We start from the raw sequence: 21,793 nt of genomic DNA, 5'->3' as shown, positions 1-21,793 counted from the left end.
TGGGCATTTTAACGATGCGAATAAATCCGCAAGCACACGGATACCGTCGTAGCTTTCACTCGTGAGTATTCAAGTGTATCATTTCCAAAGGGGACGTGTGTGCTCTAACTCCTAACTCAGTCGGTCCAAGGACACACCAAGATTAAGTGGGAAGGCTGGAGAGGCTTCCTGCGGTAGCACTAAAGATGAGTTAAAGGTCGATCTCTCGGGTAAGACTCGCTTCGGGCACCGGCTTACCCCTGAAATGGTCAGGAGACTCCGGCCAACGGCTCTACGCTATATCAGAACGTGGAGGACTACTAAGGACCAACAGGGCTGTCACCACCTGCAGCCTACCTCACAGACTGTGGGATATAAGGCAAACAAAGGTAACCCTTAGCCTAGACACCACGTCCATGCTACTGATTACTACTGCAGTCTAACTACGTCTGATATCCTGCAGCAAACTACAGCACTCCGTATAAATATGGAGCGACAAACCCGCGAGTAAGAGAACTGATCTCACCCATGCGAAAGTGCTATGCAATACAAGAATCATAAATACTAACTTACTCATACCAGAGGAAGCCAGCATCCGTAGAGGTACAAGTTGGAGAAGAGCGCCGACAGGCCGGCGCCCCTCCGAACTACTCCTCACCCTCCTGCTACTCTAAGCACTAGCCTAGGCAGCGCCTCGCCTTTGCAATGGAGCTCTACATCTCTTGTGTGGTGTGTTTTGAATGGGGGGCTCTCCTCCTCCTTATGTAGCCACTCCAAAGGTGGATCCGCGGTTAGACTCGCGAGGTAGTACTATGCATGCCCGAGATAGATGTTGGGGAGCCGTGGGAAACTGCTAAAGAAAACTGGGCCTGAGTAAGCCCATTAATGGGTCAGGCGACCTAGGGAGGCGGCGAAGCCCAAATGGCACTCCCCTGGGCCTGCCTTCCTCTGGATAGCTGATAGGTGGGCTTTGGTCTTGATCCTTGGGTGCATCTTGCTTGGCACGCCTATTTCGACTAGTTTGTGGGCCCTTCTTCTAAGTGAAACACAGGTGCAAGATATTCTGTGCATTTCTTTTGTGTGCGGTTGCAGAGGCCGGAAAACTCTTCCATTTTTGAAAGGTCCATATAGTTACATGATTTAGTAACTGAAAGCATCACGGTCTACGACAAATCTATATATCATTCGTACTATGGCCTCATTTAGACGTAGAATGTAAACTTGTTGAAAGGAAATCATTTCATATTGGAAGTATTAAATATAGACTAATCAAAAAACTTATTACAGAACTCGTCTGTAAACTACGAGATGAATTTAATGAGCCTAAGTAATCCATCATTAGCACATGTTTACTGTAGCCAGTACTGTAGCAATTTAGTGTGTCTAATCATAGTCTAATTAGACTCATTAAATTCATCTAGTAATTTACAAGCAAACTATGCAATTAGTTTTTTATTTCGTCTAGATTTAGTACTTTATGCATGTAAGATTCTCATTCGATGTGATAGTTTTGGAATTTTGAATTTTTCAACTAAACAAGGCCTATATGACTCTGAACATTTCATCATTTTCCCACATTTGTTCATTGGAAAAAGTAGTACAAATAAAAAGCATCAGCCAAATATAATTCAAATCGAAGCACAATATGCCAATGAAGTTGACCTAATGATGGCATCCAAGAAACACCGGGTGTAGCTGTATTTGGAATAATGACGATTACTTGTGGACTGCATTACACTAGTAGAGAAAGGACCTTCAACACCGGGTGACAAGGGCCTTAGGCACTGGTTTCCAACTAATACCCTGAAACCGAGACTAAAAGTCTCGGTCTTCAGCACCGGTTAAATGAATCGGTGCCTAAGGCTCTCTTTAGTACCGGGTGAAGGTTCCGTCCGGTACCAATGCATCAGTACCGGGTCTAGTCTATACTGGTATATTTTTGGGGTGGACCAATAGCCCTTTTTCTACTAGTGTTACTAATATTAACTTTTGTTTGATAGGTGATCGCAACGAAGTAACCAAGCGAAAGGGAACAATTTTGACACATGTATGGGATTTACGAGAGGAAAAAAGAATAGTAGTGAAATGCAACCATATTGGGCAACCTATAGGAAAAGAATGTGGTATTTTAGGGCAATTTTGTAGGCACCATAGCCTGAAATGGTGGTTATTGTCCTATAGATGTCAAAGATTGGAGATACGCCAAAAAGGATAGTGTTGAAACCATACTTCAATGAATTCAGGTATGCTTAGTTTTACAAGATATCATGGTATGAAGAATATGTAAACCGGTTCGTCCAGGTGCCCCACGAAAACCTAAATCCACTGGCCCAGGAGGGGCCCTGTTGGTGCTGGTGAAGCTAGGGTTGTTCTAGAGTTTTTAGTAGTACCGACACCTTGGTCACTAGCAGCTAGTATGAATGAACATGTCTATATTTTACCTTCTATGCCTGTTTTTGTGCAATTTGGTTTCCCAAGTCCGATGCCTAACTTACATGAGACTAATACAACCTATACTTGTATATTCGTCAAAACATGCTAGTTTTATTGACTATGTCAACATTATTCACCCTATTAATTAATAGGGTCAGATCTACAGCAACTCATTAATAATCACTATTGTCTAATGCTATAGTGCAGCCCATTAGGCCAGTCTCAATGTGTAACCATCTTCTGCTCAACAGCTCAACCTTAAAGTCTAGGTCGTCCAGGGTCAGGATACATGTACATTAGGTCATGTTCGAAGTCAACGTGTAAACGTCTGCTGCTCAACTGCTCAACCTTAAAGTCTAGCTAGGTCGTTCAGGGTCAGGATAGCGTACGTGTCTCCTAGTAAATTCCTAGCTAGGTCAATGACCATGGCTGCCCACTTGGCCACTTGTAACCGCACGCCGTGAGCGGCCCTCTATTAAAGGCCAGATTGGAGCACATGCATCAGATGTACCCCCGGGTCCAGCTAATTGATACACCTCTCCTTCCTTGAGCACTGGACTTGTACATGTGGAGGCTGAAGGTGTCGGAGGGCAGCAGCCCATGGCTGAGATCGGTGAACAACCTCCTCGGGCGGCAAGTGTGGGAGTTTGATCCTGACCTAGGCACGCTAGAGGAGCGCGCCAAGGTGGAGAAGGCACGCCGGGAGTGCTGAGCACCGCTTCGAGCGCAAGCATTCTAGCGACCTCCTCATGAGGATGCAGGTCTGTGTCCATGTCTACACCTCTGCTTGACACACTGATGGCAGATCGACCTGATTATAGAAAACGGGATTTGATATATAGAATCTTGTGTTGTGCGTGTTCGGGCATATACACATGACCTCAAATAAAAATGGTATAGGAAATATAAGTTATTGATCTCTGAGATGATGGACATGCCCTGTCTAACGAAAGCCAAATTTTAAAAGATTAAAGGTTGCATTAAAACTCGTCAAGTAACCATAGGGCTGATCGAGCTGACTTCACTTCGACCTACGCGAGTACATGTCAATTCTCTACGCGAGTACAAGTTAATTCTTTTCGGGGTTCTCACTTTGAACCTACAACTGCGGCAGTGACTCGCTTACCTTCTGCTATCTATTATATTGTGCAGTTTGCTAAAGAAAACCCTCAGAAGCTAGACCTTCCGGCCGTCAAGCTTGGACAGAATGAAGAAGTCACGGAGGAAGCCGTCTGGAACTCTTTGAAACGGGCAGTAAGCAGGGTCTGTAATTTGCAGGCACACGATGGACACTGGCCTGTGGATTATGCAGGGCTTCTGTTCGTTTTGCCAGGCTTGGTACACTTGTTCGAACTTGTTCTATTGCATACCAGCACACACACCTTGCTATTTTTGTTACCACGCGCCACTAAGATGCATGCATATATGTGAATTGGCAGCCTGCAAGGATGTTTCTTTTAATATGTATTGCATTAAAATGATTTTTTATTTGTTTCTATATAATAAATTAAGTAACTCATCAATGTTTCCAAACCAATGTGCTCAGATTATAACATTGTATGTGAGTGGAGTTGTGAACACTGTTTTATCACCGGAACACCAGAAAGAGATGCTCCGGTACATCTATAATCATCAGGCAAGGCTATTTTGTATTTTTTTCGTTGACAAACTTTACAATTCTGTGCTGGGAGAAAGCAAAATCCATTTCTTTTCGCGAATACGGTTGTAGAATGAAGATGGAGGTTGGGGGATGCACATTGAGGGCCACAGCACAATGCTTGGTTCATCCTTGAACTATGTTGCTTTGAGATTGCTTGGAGAGGGTCCAAATGGTGGAGATGGAGCCATAGAGAAATGTCGAAACTGGATTTTAGATCATGGAGGCGCCACATATACGGCATCATGGGGGAAGTTTTGGCTCTCGGTAGGGGACTAATGCTTCTTTGTTTATGAAATTTGTGAAATATCAAACTTATTCAAAATGGTTTCACAGACAGAAGTTTCCTTAGGATCGCTTTTATTTGACATGGATATTTCAGGTACTTGGGGTATATGATTGGTCCGGTAAAAACCCGGTGCCACCAGAATTATGGCTATTGCCATATCACCTGCCATTTCACCCAGGTTCTGTTTTCTTTCTTGAGGCATTGTATTCGTGCATGTACATATGTAGGGTATGTTTGGGTTTAGCCCCCCACTAAATTTTAATCATGACCAAAGATTTAGTAAACCTGGGGTGTTCTGATTGTTGCTACACCAACACCACCAAAAGTTTACGTCACAAACAGTATATTAGTGACAACTCTAAATACTAATTAGTGACGGCAAATTTTAACATTACTAAATTTTCATCACTAATATGAACAATAGCGGTGACGTGAAAATTACCATCACTAATTATTTAAGATAGGGATGGTTGCTCCATGGAGTAAACCGTACTCGCTCCATCGACCTAGCTAGCTAAGGAATTGCGGAGCACCGGTTGATCCATTTCTAATATATACTGTGACCCGGCGCTCCATTGGTTAGTGTGGATCGATCCACATTCTAGTTAGCTGCGCCTGCGAGCGTATGTGGCCAGCAACCGGCGGCACAACTCCATTGCTCTGAATCAATTCAACTCTGCTAGTCTGCTTGCTCATCATCATGTACCAGCAGTAGCTAGTAGTATTAATCACGGCGGTGCCCGTTGAGATGGCGGAAGGTGGCCGTCCGCAGCAGGAAGTTGATCACGGCCGGGCGCAGCGACGGAACCGCCAGCGCCGGCGTGCAGGAGTAGCGGCAGGCCACGGCCAGCATCGGCAGGAGCCCAGAACCCGCACACTCCTGCACGCTGAAATCGCGGCACGCAGAGAGATGAGCATTGAGGGGGGCCTGCTTGTGCGTACTGTTCCGGTGGCTAAAGATGCTGAGCACCTCCAGCTCGCGTCCCGGCGGCACCGGTGCCCGAGAAGAGGGTGGCGTATGCCGCTGCTTGGAAGGGAGTCGGCGACTTGCTATAGGTGGGACGACCCACTCGAGCATAAGGTTCCAATGAATCCGATCCTTAGACCCAGGCTGATTTCGTGGTTGCCAAAAGGAACCCATTAGGGATTATTTTTGTGGGCCATTAAGTGTTTTCCAGCCCACATTTATGATAAAAGAGAGATAATAACAATAAGTAAAGCTGAATCAATTAAATAATTGAATTAAAGCATATATTCCATTTAAGTTATCATGCGAGGGTCCAGGCCACTCTTAACCGTGAGCATCACTACTGATATATCGGTTTTACACTCTGCAGAGGTCGCACACTTTACCCACAAGTCGTGTTACCCATCACGCAGTGCTAATCAGGCACTATCATCACACTTCCAAGGTATGACTGTATGGGTACACTACGAGGCCTTTACAAATACTCTAATAATAAGTAGTAATCCGCTAAAGTTGCAGCCGCTACTTTGGTGAACCTGCCCCAAGGTTTCACCAAAAACCAAACAGAAGTGTACACCCATGACAGGCAGCGAATACCTCATTACAGTCCCCCTCTTGCATTGAAATGACTACTAACAAACTGGAGATATTTAATTAATTAGCCAAGATTAGAGCCCATTAGTTCTTGTGGTTGCATGGTTATCCTGGGTGGTCACTCCATGGTTTAATTAATCATGTTCATCAAACAAGCTATCAGATTTAAAGAGAAAAGTTAACAGTTGTTTCAAGTATGGTTTCACCATCATTAAGCCACCATAACAAAAGTATATAGCTGCTAAGCAATCTACCCAAGCAACGAAGATAAAAACCCGTCTTCAAGGACATGGATAACAAAGGATAATTAAATGGATCCCATCATATTAACGCATGCAAGCATAAACGTAAATAAAGGGTATTAGGATAAAAGCATGATCAAGGAATACACTTACCCTTCCTTCAAAGAATAGCTGCTCAGAGTCTTCAACACTTCTTCATCTCTTAATCTTCAGAGCTCTCGAACTGCGTTTCTTCCTACTCGCAACAAGCATGGCACAAACATACAGCAAACAAACAAGCATAACTAAGAATAGGGCATCAAACAAAAGAAAAGCATTACAAGAATGCACTAAAGGAGAGCGCAAGAAACGATGAAAATGGAGATATGATTGAAGAGTTACAACTATCGGAAAATTTGTAATAGAAAGGAAACTATATGATAGAATTATTTTAATTAAAAAACATATATTTAAAGGATATTCAAAATAAATACCTAGTATTAGAATTAAATTAATTTAATTTGTATTTGTAAAGACCAGATGAACTTAGTCATATTTATTTATTAAGTTTTGGTATAACTTATGTCATTAACTATTTAACATGTAAATAAAAGATAGTAAATAAAAGACATGTGAGAGCATTCTAAGCGTAAAATTTTATTATGATCCGTGTTTGAACTAAATAAGTTATATTAAAAGATGCATTTAAGTTGGTAGTTTATCATATTAACATGAATTATGACAACCGGTGTAGAGTTCTAATTAGCTTTTAATTAGGAAAGCTAGTTCAAATAGGCATTAAACAAATTAATTCTAAATTTAATCATGAAACACGAACTACGATACAACAACTCTAGATCAAGCTAAAACAAGACTAACACAACAACAATAGATTAAAATAGAGCTAAAACGCGAAAAGGACCCATTTGCGATTAACTATAGATCTATGAGGACTAAACAACAAAAGCTCGAAACAGATCTCCCGTGGAGACTGGTGGATACTGTTGCTCAAATTTATGTCGATTGATCGCAAGAGAAGGCTTGGGATTTGGAAAAACAAAAGGACGACGAGAGGAATCTGTTTTGTTACTTGCTGGGGGTAGGGATGCACCAAGGTGGCCAGATTTTGGCCGGAAAACTAGCGGCAGCGGTCTGCCCGTGAACTGTACCCAGGTAGGTGTGGCATAACCCGACCGAGACTCGGGTTCATGTCTGGCTCGGGGGAGGAAGAACCTCCATACGAGTGAGGCCTGCCTGTCGGTGGTTGTAGAAAGGGGGATGATCGGTTCAGCTGGGCTCGGCCCAAGAAAGAAAAAGAAAGGGAAAAAGGGTGAAATGAAAAGGAAGAAAATGAAGAAGGATAAATGAAAAGAAGGCTTTTGCTTTCTTCGGAAAATAAGAAAAAGCTATAGAAAAATATTTTTAGTCCCAAAAGTTCCAGAAAAATGAAATTCACAGAGAACATTTAGGACATGAGGAGCTCAAATAAAATATTCAAAACTAGCAAAAAGAAATCTAGATACTTCCAAAAATTGGATAGCTCAAAAAGAATTGATAATAAATCCTTGGAAAACCTGGTAAATTCCCAGGAAAACATAAATGATGGACAAACGAATTCAAAAAGATATTCACAACCCAAAATTAAAATTTCGGGGTGTCACGGTTACTGATATCAGATTCGGTGACATGTTTCGTCAAACACGTCACCAATGACCTAAATCAGTGACGGGCTTTTGACACAACACCTCTGTGATGATGATTTTTTTAAAACAAATAACTGAAGACGTCCATTGCACATCATTTGCATGCTGAAATACAAAATCAACATGCATACACGATTTTTCCTTTTCTTTTATGTGGGCACATGATTTTCTATAATCCGTGTCAAAATAAGACTATACAACAGAGCATTGCTAACCATATGAAACAAAGTACAACACCACATAACTGCTAACACTACCAATATCTTAATCCTAGTCCAACTTAACTATTCTAGTTGTAATCTCACAAATTTCTATGACTCTTGCATCTTCACTTATAAATCTTTAACAATTGTAACATTTCATACTCGTTCAGATTCTTCGAATAGATTGACGATCTGCTTCACATGAACACACCATTTAGTCAGATTAGCGAGAAGTTAGAAAAACGCCTGCAGTGCTCCTTGTCTCCTCCACACTCTTAGTGAGTGCATTGTGGCTAATATACAGTGTCTTTAGCTAAGCAGAGCTTGTACTAGAAAATATTCATAGATGTTCCAATAGCAACATGGCAGCTGTTACAATCAGCAAAATAGAATATCAAGCATACTCTATACTACAATATCTCCTTTTAAATCCACATACAGTACAACAAGCAATACATTTAATTAGTCTCATGTTTTTGTGTGTGAGATAGAATGAAGAGACAACTCTCTTTTCCTCGGACTTCATGAATAGAGCAACTCTATAAATCAGTTGCATTACAACTTCAATATGCAGGGAGGTTAAAATCTATATTAGCTAAACTAGTTTTAGGTAAGAAAGCAATCTACAAACATGAGCTAAGATGGGATATAGGTAGGATATCTTGTCTGACAGAAGGGGTTCAACATTGGATACCAATTCATCATGATCAACACCTGATGCAGCTAAATCAACTAGGGAAAAAGTGTAATTCTCCTGATAACCATGCAACAAAAGTACAAATAGCTCTTCAATGAAGAAGCATACACATATATAATAAACATAATTTGTAGATGAATCTCACAGCTATGAACTGTTCCAGGACATCTGTTCTACCAGGTAGGAAGCAGGAACTAGCAAGCACTATACTATCCCAATTGGTGTACTAATAAAAAGCCTACATCAACAACCAATTTTTTTTCTGCAACTAATGTTTCGATCATTGCAATCTGCACCCATATTCAATCTAGCTATAACGAAAAATTCAGAGAAGTACATCTAATAAAAGTAGAACAATTATACTCCATAACTACTTGAAATACAATAACCCCAACTACAACTGCAATCCCTACAATCCCATCCTTGCAATCTGTATCAGTAAACAAAAGCCACACTCCAATGAGCAACTGCAAACACTTATGCACTTTCACCGCTCCTGGACAAAGGGGATCCCTGTTCCAATAAAACAATTTTATTGTAGCCTTATGAAACAAATCTGTCAGCATCAAGTGAGTTTTGAAGAAGCTGAGATAACATTACTTGTACTAGTTGCCAGTGGCAAGAGAAGGTGAGCACGTCGTTGCTTCTTGTATAAAGGCAGTGGACAGCTTGCCAGCTCCCCTTTCATTAGAGCTTCATCATAGCATGTTGTTTCTTCAAGGCTTCAACATGGAACAACCACTCAAAACACATTTTCAAAGAAATTTATAAGTACAGATACATTGGCACATTCAGAGAATCAAGTAGGCATGTGGTTCAAAAAAAAATATCTAGGGCCATTATATCAGCATGGTATAAATGGCAACACAAATTGTTGTTATACAGTTTAGAAGGAAGGAAACAATACATTATTGGTAGTTATAACAAAAGCAGTGATGTCATGTAGAAAATTAACTAGTCACATCAACAAGATAGAATAGAAGTGTACCAATACAGATAGATATGCCATCTAGCAACATCGACTATGCTAATCTAATGAATTGTCAACCAATTTAATTGAAATCTTAACTTAGCCAACAACAACAGATAAAAGAACAACTAATGTACACTACAGAAAGGCTTGTAGTACTAGCAGAGGTTTCACACATTTCATAGAACATTTGGGGCACATGACTAAGAATGTTAGTATGAATAGAAAGCAAGCAGCAATTTGCTAGAGACCAAAATCCATAGAAATCCATCATAACCAAAGAATATAGGGAGAACTCGACAACAATCTGACGAATGAAAGGATGGGTAGGGTGGGATTTACCTTGGATGATCTGGAACCACATAATCCCCAAGAATTCAGAAGAAAACCATGTGGGCTGTGGGTCTCCACCTCCCCAACGCTGCCGGTTTGCCATGTCCGCCATGCATCACCACTCTGGCTGCCGTGACCAGCGGAGGAAATAGACGTATTTGCGTGGCAGTCGTTGCGAGAAGATTAGGTGGGTACTCCTCTTGCGGCGTGGTGTAGTGGCTGCCTGTGTGTAGTCGACGGCGGCTAGTGGCCTCCCCAAAGTAAGGACAATGTACATGAAAACATATGAAATACAGACACATACATAAAGGATACAAAGATAGGAGTTCTAGCCAAACTTCACGAAGGACCCCAAGAAAGAAAAAATTACATCCATGTCCCTAGATCCTTCGCGATCCACTAGAGCTCGACCTCCTCGCCGCCGGCTGCCGCCGCCGCCAAAGAAGACGAACACATGAACTGGAGAAGCTCCATTGCACTTTGGTTGTGCTCGGAGTTGCAGTAGAGGAAGATGTTGATGTTCGCCCATCGATCGGGGCCGCGCCCTAACTCTTCTGGCTCCTGGATCTTAGCTCACCATCGATGATCACCGTCGTAGAGGGAAGGATGAGCCAGATCCAGCCACCAAGCAACCACGAGACCCACATCTAGCTTTGCATCCTTGGAGAAGATGCCAGTAGCACCCCCAACCAGCAAAGGAGAAGACGTACCAGCTGCGGACTCCTGTACAAGTTTCCCTAGCCACGCCGCTGGCGCCGGAGTAAGACGCCATCGGGGCGAGGAAGAGGCCGAGAGAAATTATTCCCCTACACCGTCATCACATCCGCCTCGCTAACGCCGCTAGAAACAACACGCGGAAGAGGAACACCCCCTAGCAAACCCGAGCTCCACCAGCGATGAGCGATGGCGAGAAGCACCTAGGTCTAGATAGATAACTACCTACCCTATATACATCCGCATGGCGATCCCGCGGTCGCTCTACCTCTCCGACGCCATAATGGCCATCGGAGAGGAAGGAGACCGGCGGAATCGCTGTCGGAAACAGTGTCACCCCCCCCTTCCGCCTCTCTTAGCTGTAGCTGGTTCGAGAGGGTGTGAGAGGAAGGAAGAAGTCATGCTCTTAAGAGGAGAGGAGTTGAGCGGAGAGAGGGGGTGAGACAAAGGAGAGAGGTGTATGGTTGAGGAGATATATGATGGACACGAGCTGGCATTTAACTTGGTTTAACCAAAAACTTGGGTCCGAGTGATGTGTATGGACCACGCACATCTCTGGTATCCTATCGGTGACGTGTTTTTTTTTAGGATGGTCCCAATATATTCACCCATCAGTATGTCTTGCTTGTGGTAAAGATACAGGTGACGTGTAGTAATTTTATCGGTCTTTAATCTCACGTCAGAGACAAATTTTTTTGCACGTCACTAATTTTAGTATCTCCTTTGTGCATTGTATCATAACATTTTTTATAGAATGTGGGCGCAATGTCAATATTTTGTTTGAGCCCTATGAGCAGCCACCAAACCCTGATTCCTCCGCACGTACAAACATGTACATGCTGGCATCTCTAAATAACGCGAACTATAGTTGACTAAAGGCTGTGAGCACATAGTATACACGTGTCATCTGGTTTTAACATAGCTTATCACAAATATAGCTCATATACAACAAATAGAAACAGAAAAGATATAGGTCAATTAAAATTCTCAAATGAACAAACTGTTATATATATTAACATCCCTTTGATCTTGCCTACACTTTCCTCCAGCTTGCTCTCCAGCTTCTTAAGATCTTTTGGGCTCACAGTTCTGGTTGCATCTCTCACAAATTTCCCACTAGGTATTGACTCATTGGATAAGTTAGACTGTAATGTACTACTCTTTTTGCTGAAGCCAAAATAAACCAAGACATTAACATTGTATAATTTACAACTAAAACTGCAACCCTATATTCAAAGCAGATTGGTAGGAGCAAACTAAGCAGGCTAGAAATCTCAGGACACTTAGCAAGTTCATGATGATTATGAGTTCACGTTCAACAAGCAAAAATAATTCTTCATTTGTGTGGCTTGCTGATTTTATTTAGTACTGGACAATCAAATCATTTTATCACAATACTCCAAGGTCAATAAATGTTAAAAGTTCTAGGTTGCAAGGCCATTCATTGCTAATATGGTACAATATGATACATGACGTAATGCAGGTCGAATGTCATGCTATATCCGAATGGTGTGTCTGCCCATGTCTTACATTTATGGGAAGAAGTTTGTTGGCCCAGCCACACCAGTTGTACTGGAATTGAGAAATGAACTCTACAAAGTCCACTATGATGAGATTGACTGGAACAAAGCTCGTACTGAATGTGCTAAGGTTGGTATGAAAAGTTATCAGCAATATAGCTCGTAATCAGTGTCTATATATACTATTTCTTTGCGAATAATGTACTATAGTATACAATTAAAAAATGCTGTTTTTAAAATATATTCACAATAAGCTATTGGTCACGTACATATCCTTTTCAATATAGCGCCCCATAATTATCTTTTTTTCCATTAGGATACACAAAGCAAATTATAGTACATACTCAGTCTGTTAGAATAAGGTCATTGGTTTTCGCAGAATAGGTGAAAAAGTGATTTTATTTTGAGGGGATATTTTCGGATAATCATGCCAGGAAAATATCTTGAGGGAAGAATCATTTTTTGAATAATATATAATTCACAACAATCAGTTGCCAACTTATAGAAAATGGTCTATCGTTGAATAGGGATGCAAAGCCAATTAGATAGAGATCATTGTCCTCTTATTTGCTCCAATTAATACTGAGGAGCCAGAAGCCAAGAATAGGAAGTGACCAAACGATGACCCATGGCTGACAGTTCTTGATGGAACATTGGTGATAAAGGCACTTATCACTGATTGTTCTTACTTGATATGGTCATTGATACAGACTAGTAATTTATAGCCAATGTAGTCTATTGGGGACCATGTCGTTTTCAGGAATTGCACTCTTTTGTAAAAAGATAGAGTACTTATCAATATTGATGTGTGCATTGTCTAAACTAAACTACGTAGTGCAGGTCAATGCATAAGTCTGAGGTTTGTCAATCCACATTTGTCAGTTCAGGATATACTTTGGTCTATTCTTCACAAGTTTGTTGAACCAGTTCTGATGCATTGGCCTGGGAGAAAACTGAGGGAGAAAGCTCTTGCCACTGCCATGAGGCACATTCACTATGAAGATGAGTGCACTCGATACATCAACCTTGGTGCTGTACCCAAGGTAACCCGAGGACTATGATCATTTGTTATACTTTTTACATAATGGGAGTGCAGACTTCTTGTTTTGATATTTTCACAGATTAATCCAACAACATTTTAGTGACCTAAACACTTCACATAAGCAGGTCGTAACACTCCATTTATTTTAGGAAATAAGTCTATCTTTGGTCTTCTATGACTGTGTACATCTCATCCCTCGGCTATTCATGCCAGTGCATATCAGGTCCATATCCAGTTTCATGGGTGCTGTTGATCGGCATGGCATCCATGTCACCAATCGATTGTTCTTCCCTCTCTTCATATGCCATATCATCGCACGGCCACAGATCACTAGTCTGATCATGTTCATTCTCCCCTTCGCAAGTTCCATCTCGGACGGCTCTGCTTCACCTGTATACCTACCGTGCTAGAGCGCTCTGCTTCCCCATGCCACTTCTCAAGGAACTTTGCCCTTATCTCATTCGAGCACTTCCCCCAGCACTTTTTTTTATTGTTTGAAGAAACCACCTGGCATTCATTAATCTATCCAGCAGCAAGTTATTATTAGGGGTGCATAGTGACAAGCAACGGAAACCAAGCGGTGGCAGATGGTATATGGAGAAGTTGTGTGTGTATACGGTGTGGTGTTGTACAAGTTGCAGTGGCTTGGTGACCAAGTGCATGGAGAAGTCCAGCCGTCTAGGCATGGGAGTAGAAAGATGCATGCAGGAGCAATGCAAAAGCTGCTCATGTTGTCCATGAACGAGACTAGCTGCATCTGTACTTCTGTAGTCCACGAGGAAGACTGGAAGAGGATCTAGCGTCCATCCCCGGCATTCAGATCCAGGTGTTCAATTTAGAGGCCCTATTTGTATTTATAGCCCATGATGCTGGTTCTACCGAAGTTGTGCCATAGGTGCTGCTGCTCTTTTTGCCAATTTTCTGTCGGACGTGATGGTGCTGCTACCGATCTTGATTTACTTACAATATAAGAATAATTTCATTTACAATACCTTGATTAAATGGTAATTTTAATAAACTATATGTTTTGGTCATTTTTTAAATCTATGGACATGCATACTTTAATTTTTAGCAAAAAAATCAACAAACGTTTTATAAACTAGATCGAGCAAATGCACAGGTAAGTGGCTAATTCTTTTAATTTCCTTTTTTCTACACCGAGTACGAAATATGTTGCATCGATTCTGATAGAGTAAGTACTTTTTTCTCAACCACTACTGCTATTCTTGCTATCCAAAATGGTTCTAGTTGAGTTATGCACCACTTTTAGCTTTAGCTAGTTCAGTTTGCAATTGAGTTGAACTTCACAATCAAGTTCGAACTCCGGTCCAGGGTCCACCACACCACATTGTGTTACTGATGAACCTTCTTTTTTCCTTTATTGTGTACTCCCTCCATCCCATGAAGAGTGCAATTCTAGTTTCTTTAAGTCATATTAGTAGTAGCGTGAAAAGACTCATGCCCTCATTTGTTGGCCACATGCAGTTAATTTTATCATGCAAATCAAATCTGGCCACTTAATTAGGAGGTAGTGGAGGTCCAATTTCTAGGATTGTACTCTTTGTTGGATTTTTTTCAAACACAGGATTGCACTTTTCATAGGATGGAGGGTGTCCTTCCTTCTCCCCCTATCTTGGAGTGATTCCCTTTTGTACTTCTACATAGTTAATCTATTATAGATGTATTCCTTAGTGACTACTTTTGTTTCCAATTAGCCATTCCATGATAGCTGAAAAAGAAAATAACTAAGCAAATCATACACAGGCATTAAATACGCTTGCTTGCTGGATTGAAGATCCAAACTCAGTGGCATTCAAACGCCATATTGCACGAGTATATGATTACTTGTGGATTGCTGAAGATGGCATGAAGATGCAGGTAACCATTGAATGTTCTTTTCCACATAAGTATCCATAATGTTTTTCTGGCCCACTTCCTACTATCTCCTTCACATTCCGTTCACATAGCTACAGCAATGGTGTTAGCTAATAGTTTTGGCATGCTCAATTAGTGCTTTTATTCAGTCTACCAAGTATTGAACATTTCTTAATTGTTGAGATTGTTGTAGTTAAATCCGTGTCAACTCCTCTCTACTCTCTTAGACTAATATTCAAATATGGTGAAGCTACACAGAAAACATCACATGGAAGGAGTCGACTGGAACCTGGTAGGCCAGTTGCCAGTAGTAGCAATAGAGGACACATGTCGTTGCCCCAGAAGTCTCGCGTGGCACTGACAACCATTAGCATACAAATAATAAAATTATTAATCATAATAGAGATGTATGTAGTTCAGCACTAGTGGGATTCTAACTTTTTGTATTGTTCAATGCAGATTTACGATGGAAGCCAAGTGTGGGACGCAGGTTTAACAGTTGAGGCCCTTGTGGCTACCGACTTTGTCAAAGAGATTGGACCAACTCTTAATCGAGTGCATTCCTTCCTTAAGAATTCGCAGGTACATGCATGCTACTAGACCTCGATTTTGTTTATAAAATGGCAATCCATTTTGTTTTACTAATAAGCAAGCTATTTTTACAATGGAAGTTGCTTGACAACTGCCCCGGAAATTTCGAATACTGGCATCGCCACATCTCCAAAGGTGGATGGACATTTACTACAGCTGATGATGGTTGGCAAGTTTCAGATTGCACTGGAACAGCATTAAAGGTGAAAACTTATGTTTTCCTAACTATTACCAATAAAGAACTTTTCTTGTCTAATTTAATTTATTTTATTTCACTATGTCTATTGAATGCTCATGCATATACTAAAAAGTGTAGATTTAATATGCATAAAATAGTCTCCCTGATCATTATTACTATGGGCCTTTATATGGGGGCATGAACGAAAATTACTATTCCTTGCCCACCAATCCATGCTTTCAGCTCCTTCCATGTCTCCCTGCTTTTCTTGTTGTTCTAACCTACATGTTAAGAAGCAAAATATATACAAAAACATTTGAACCCAAAATGAATTTGTACAACTAAGATATATACTATATGATTGATTAAAACTATTTGTAAAGGGTGGATTCTCCTGCGAACAACCATATGAATCTAAAGATGCAGACTAGTTATTATCTAGTGAAACTCAGAATCTCAGATCACGGTTGTCTACTTCAAAGGTTGTGCAAGACAATAAAATAGCCAAATAGAATTTAAGAAAAGGATGTAGAACATAAAAGATTTAAATGGTTTGCCATATTGAATAGGTTGAAGTTCAAAACTTGTAAAGTAAAATTTAATAAAATTGAAGGAAACTTCAATGTGGATCCTTTGGTGCAAGGTTTCATAACATGAAATCTTGAATTGGAGTGAATTTTGAATATTAAGGCTAGTGCAACAGTAATTGTTTTTTTGTGTGCTTATTGTGGACTCCAAAAAAAATAATTTTTAGTGATTTTTTCCATCTTCAAAATTTGGGGAGTTACAGAAATTTTAGGGGTGGTGGGGAGTGTGTGTGGGTCGGGGGGGGGGGGTGTCGTGGAATGATGGAACAAACTGTGGCAAATGACCCTGGGAACATATAAGGTTTCATTGGTGCTCATTTTTTGTTTCTCCAAAGTTTTATATCTGCTTATTCTCGTCTGCCTAAGGTTGTTAGCCCGAGTGGTGCGAAGCAACCGGCGGCACTCCACAGGTGCGGGGTTCGAACCCCCACTGGGGCGAATTTCCCCGCTTGTGGGAAAAAAAACCCCTCGCTGTGCTCCTGATAGCTTGGGCTATGTAGTCAGCCTGGCCCGGCCTAGCGTCACGGTTTCCCGGCCCAGTGAGTAACGGTCCCGGCTCAGGTAACGGTTCCAGGAAATGGCACCAGACCCAAGGTTAGAAAGAGATGGGGTTCGGGGGATTTCTCAGCCTGCGTTAGAAGGCCTCCTTCTTATAAGAATGCTCGGGGGGCGGCTAGCCCCTCGCAGGTCGAGTTTTCTTATTCTCGTCTAACGATGCACATCACACACTTAATACAGTGGTTTTCGCTAGACTTGACCAAATTGAACTAATATCATATTTGGTTACAGTCTGTAACAATAGTTTTATTAAAGTTGTTTTTTAGATCCTCACATGGCCCAGGCCCAAGATAATGAACAACTGTAATGTCAAGTGTTGATCATATTGTAATTTTCCATTGTACATTGTTTCATATTAATTTTTTGTGATTTTTTTAAGTATCTATGCTTTTACAATTTACTTTTACATACAGGATTGTCTACTGTTATCAAAGATTTCTCCTGAAATCATTAGCGAACCATTGGAAACTGATAGACAATATGATGCTGTCAATTGTCTGATGTCTTTCATGGTAAGCATTGTTCAAACTTCTGATACTATTTGACACAAATTGTAGCTATTAATTATATTGTATAGACATGTTCACTTTTTGAAAACATAGTACGTGGTGTGCATATTCAATACTCTGTCATGGAGGAAGTAAAATCAATGGGAGTGCCAGAACATTTACTGTTCATTTCTGCTGGATCACAACTTTCTGGATTTTTCACTACAATGCCTATAGAAGTGTAGTTACCTACAAAACCTTTGCAGTTTGTTTTTGTTAGATAACAGCATGATAGGGCAGCAACCCAACTTATTATGGCCGTATATTGATAATATTTCTAAATGTCAATGCTCAACATTTAAGTTTCATGAAGTTTCTTTAACAGTTGGTTCACTTTGATGAGCCATGTGTCTGATATGCATGTATTAATAAACATTCACAGAATAATAATGGTGGCTTTTCAACATTTGAACGCATCAGATCTTATGCATGGCTGGAGGTGAGTAGTTGATCTCTTTCAGGATCCTTCTTTCTTGTGTTAATATTTATGCTAAGGTTTGTTGGACATACACCACTTGAACAACAACCAGAGAATATTCTAACCTAGGTAAATAAGACAAACTGAGAAATCATGTACTCTGAATCCGAACTTCGAATTTACCCTAATTTTGTATAATCTGAAGTAAATGGAATATAAAATGCAAAGTTAAATAGGATAGCTATTAAATTAGCTAAATGCACATATTTGTATATAAATTAATACATATCTGCTTCACTCTCTAGTTACATGCTTGCTTTGTTGAAAAAGCACAACTGCATTCATCAATGTGACTAGATTTGTCAATACTGACATGTTTTCTTGGAATTCAGTATATTAATCCTTCCGACGCATTTGGGCGTGTAATGATTGAATACCCGTAAGATGCTATAATCCATTGATTTCCAGTTCTTAATATATTTCCTTTTAGTTATATATAAGACAGTCTCCATCCATATGCATCTAATTGACAGGTATGTCGAATGTACATCATCATCAATTCAGTGTCTAGCATTATTCAGAAAACTTAACCCTGGCCACCGCAAGGAAGAGGTGGAATATTGTATCAACAAGGGTGCTAGTTTCATTGAGAGTTCTCAAAGAAGAGACGGTTCATGGTTAGTATTATGACACCATGCATACATAAGTACAGATACAACACACTGAATATATAAACTAAAATCTTTACTCAACTCTATTTGTTCCAAATCTGTATTCTAACAGGTATGGCTCCTGGGGAATTTGTTTCACCTATGCCACATGGTTTGCAGTCGCGGGATTAATTTCTGCTGGCCGGACATTCGAGAATAGTGCTACGATCAGAAAGGCATGTGAATTTCTCTTGTCAAAAGAGCTTCCTTCTGGTGGCTGGGGAGAGAGCTATTTGTCAATTCATAATGAGGTAACTTTGACGTCAATCTATCAATTTGTTTGAAGTTGATATTTAGGAATCAGGGTTTTATGTAGCTAGTGTTGCAGGGTAGTATTTTGGGATTTTGTGTTTCTATAATTTGTGTCAGGTGTCAATAAATTGGACACTAAGGGATTGTTTGTTTTAGATAGAAATTGGGGAAAACAGCTTGTGGACAATGGATGTTGGAATCTGAGTTTGTGCGAGCTGAGGGTCTAGAAGCCGATACAAATAGGCTGTAAATTCAGAGTATAACCACCATGCAACCACAAGATCTGACCAGCCATTTTCTGAATTGCATTGAATCAGGTTTACACAAATCTTAAAGGCAATCGACCTCATGGTACGCACACTGCATGGGCCATGCTGACACTAATTGATGCAGGACAGGTCTTGTCTTTTGTTGTTCATTTGGCTTGTGGATTTTAATACGATGTGCACATCACAAAGGAAACTAATTCAAGGTGTTGTTGTAGGCTGAAAGAGATCCAGTACCTCTGCATCGAGCAGCAAGTGTTTTGCTGAACTTGCAATTAGAGGATGGAGAATTTCCACAGCAAGTAATAGCTGATTGCATAGAAAGTAGTTTTACTATCATTGGGAGATATGAGGACATATTAATAAATTATAAATCATTTTAGGAATTATATGACATATTAATAAGGATGTAAAATAGCCTTGTTTGCCCCTATGCACATAATAAAAGGGATAAAACAACTTGTTTTTGGATAATTTTTTTATCCCAAAATGACTTTTTTGGGACCCAGGGAGTAGGAGACTAATATTCTTCATTTACAAACAAGCATTAATGTTTTCTTCTACTTCACTTATTCTTGATTCAAGACTACAATGAATGCGGGAGAAAATAGATTGATCACCACTTACTATTTACTTGTAGGGAGTTAAATTGTTCATTAACAAGTAACAACTTGGCACAAAGCCTTTAGTTGGGGTAATGCAGATAAGATACTTGGCAATCTTGTGAATAATAGTTTAATAATAAGATTCAGATAGTTGAAGGATTATCTCTCCTTCCAAAAATAATGCAGACTAAGCTAAACCATCATGATCATATTAAGAACCACATGAGGTAGATCAACACAGCCGTGATTCCGTGAAGACTTCTTCATTCGAGCATATCATGATGTTTTATGCATACATGTTCAATGTTAATCAAAATGGATCTATCCCGTATTGCTCATATTATGAGAATATTGTATACATTTTTAAAAATTAATTGGAGAATGTTTGTTCATGTTAAAAAATTAATCTAGTTTTAGAAACCCTCAAGAGAGAGCATGCCTCTCTTAGCATTTTTGCAATTCATTAACAAAGAACAATATAAACATACGAGTTCTGTTACAATGATTATAAAGTACCAGAGGGTACTTTAAGGTACTTCTCCCTTAACTTTTCACTAGCCGTTGATCTATGGAAAATTAAATTATATTAATATTCGGTCCCACTCTTTTTGGTACTTGGTCCCACATTTTTATACCACCAGGTACTTTAGTCTAGGTACTTTCTACCTTGACCACCATACGATTCTATTAGATGGATGGATCTCATTTTTTCAATCACTGTAAAAATTCTCTAAACGTATATGCCAAGCCAATGCAAATAAATGTCCTGGGTTGACAAGTTGAAACATTCCTAGTAGAAATCCTATAGTAAAAACATTAATCATGAAAGAAATAATGGACTATGAATCAAGGTTCCATGGAAACTAATTAGTCGGAACTAGATTAATAGACATGTTATGGTACCAAGAAGGCAAGAAATCTCTATGTTCGGTAACAAATGCTCCCTATTAGAGGTTGGTGTGGAGATATATATAGGACAACACCTAGGCAGAATTATGTTCGTTGTTGATTTGAAATGGCAGTGCATTTGTGTTATTTTGTCTATTCAGAAACTCTTATTTCCAGCATAGTTACTCTGTGCTTAATTAAATTATGATTAACGATCATTTATAATATTGCAATGTGTTAAAAAATATTGTACTGTCAACAACAGGAGATCATTGGAGTTTTTCTCCAAACTGCTATGGCCAGTTACACCCAGTACAGGAACATCTTCCCCATATGGGCTCTCACAGAGTACCGCCGTCGAGTATTGCTCGCAGGCAAGAAATAGGTGTTTGCATTAAAGTCATACAGCCAGCTCTTGGCTTGTGGGTCGCAAATAATGTTACCTTTTACTCCTAGCAGCTTGTACTACTCTCTGTCTCTATCTTTCATTTACTTTAGACTTTGTCCTTGCCTTTGTATTTTCTAAGAATAAAACGTTTATTCGTAAGTAGCAGATAATAAATTTTAGTTCCCTTTCTTTGTAATAGAACATGTAACCAATATATAGTACTGCTTCCTTGTAGTTACACAGGTGCTTTGCAATAAGAAATCCCATCTAGTTTCCTGTGTGTTATTTAACTGTTTTTACGTAATGAAAGGTCACAGATCTTGCCGGTTCATTATTTGCATTACTACTGGCCACTACAATCAGCAAGATCCCAACGCCCTTATTTTTAGAGGCTCAAAGACGAGTTCGTTGAAGTAAGCAAAACGGTGCGGGCTCTGGAACTAGTACACTGCAACATTTAAAATGTGCCATCTGAGTAAACTAAGTTAGTGTTTAGTTCGTCAATTTTGCTCCGCCGCCAGATTACATGGTTACAAATCCCGTTAAATCTTGTTTGGTTTGGCTAGGTCGTAATCAGATTAGTACGTGGGATCTGATACCGGGCTAG

At 40.1% G+C, this 21,793-nt stretch overlaps 1 pseudogene; it reads left to right on the top strand.

The window, feature by feature from the left end:
* The first annotated feature begins 2,977 nt into the window (after positions 1 to 2,977).
* LOC120640550 lies at positions 2,978 to 21,424 on the top strand (annotated as a pseudogene).
* Positions 21,425 to 21,793: the final 369 nt, after the last annotated feature.

This window comes from Panicum virgatum, chromosome 7K (assembly GCF_016808335.1).
Source record: "Panicum virgatum strain AP13 chromosome 7K, P.virgatum_v5, whole genome shotgun sequence".
NCBI classification, from domain to species: domain Eukaryota; kingdom Viridiplantae; phylum Streptophyta; class Magnoliopsida; order Poales; family Poaceae; genus Panicum; species Panicum virgatum.
The sequence above is the reverse complement of the archived record's forward strand: the minus strand, read 5'-3'. Positions and strand labels throughout refer to the sequence as shown.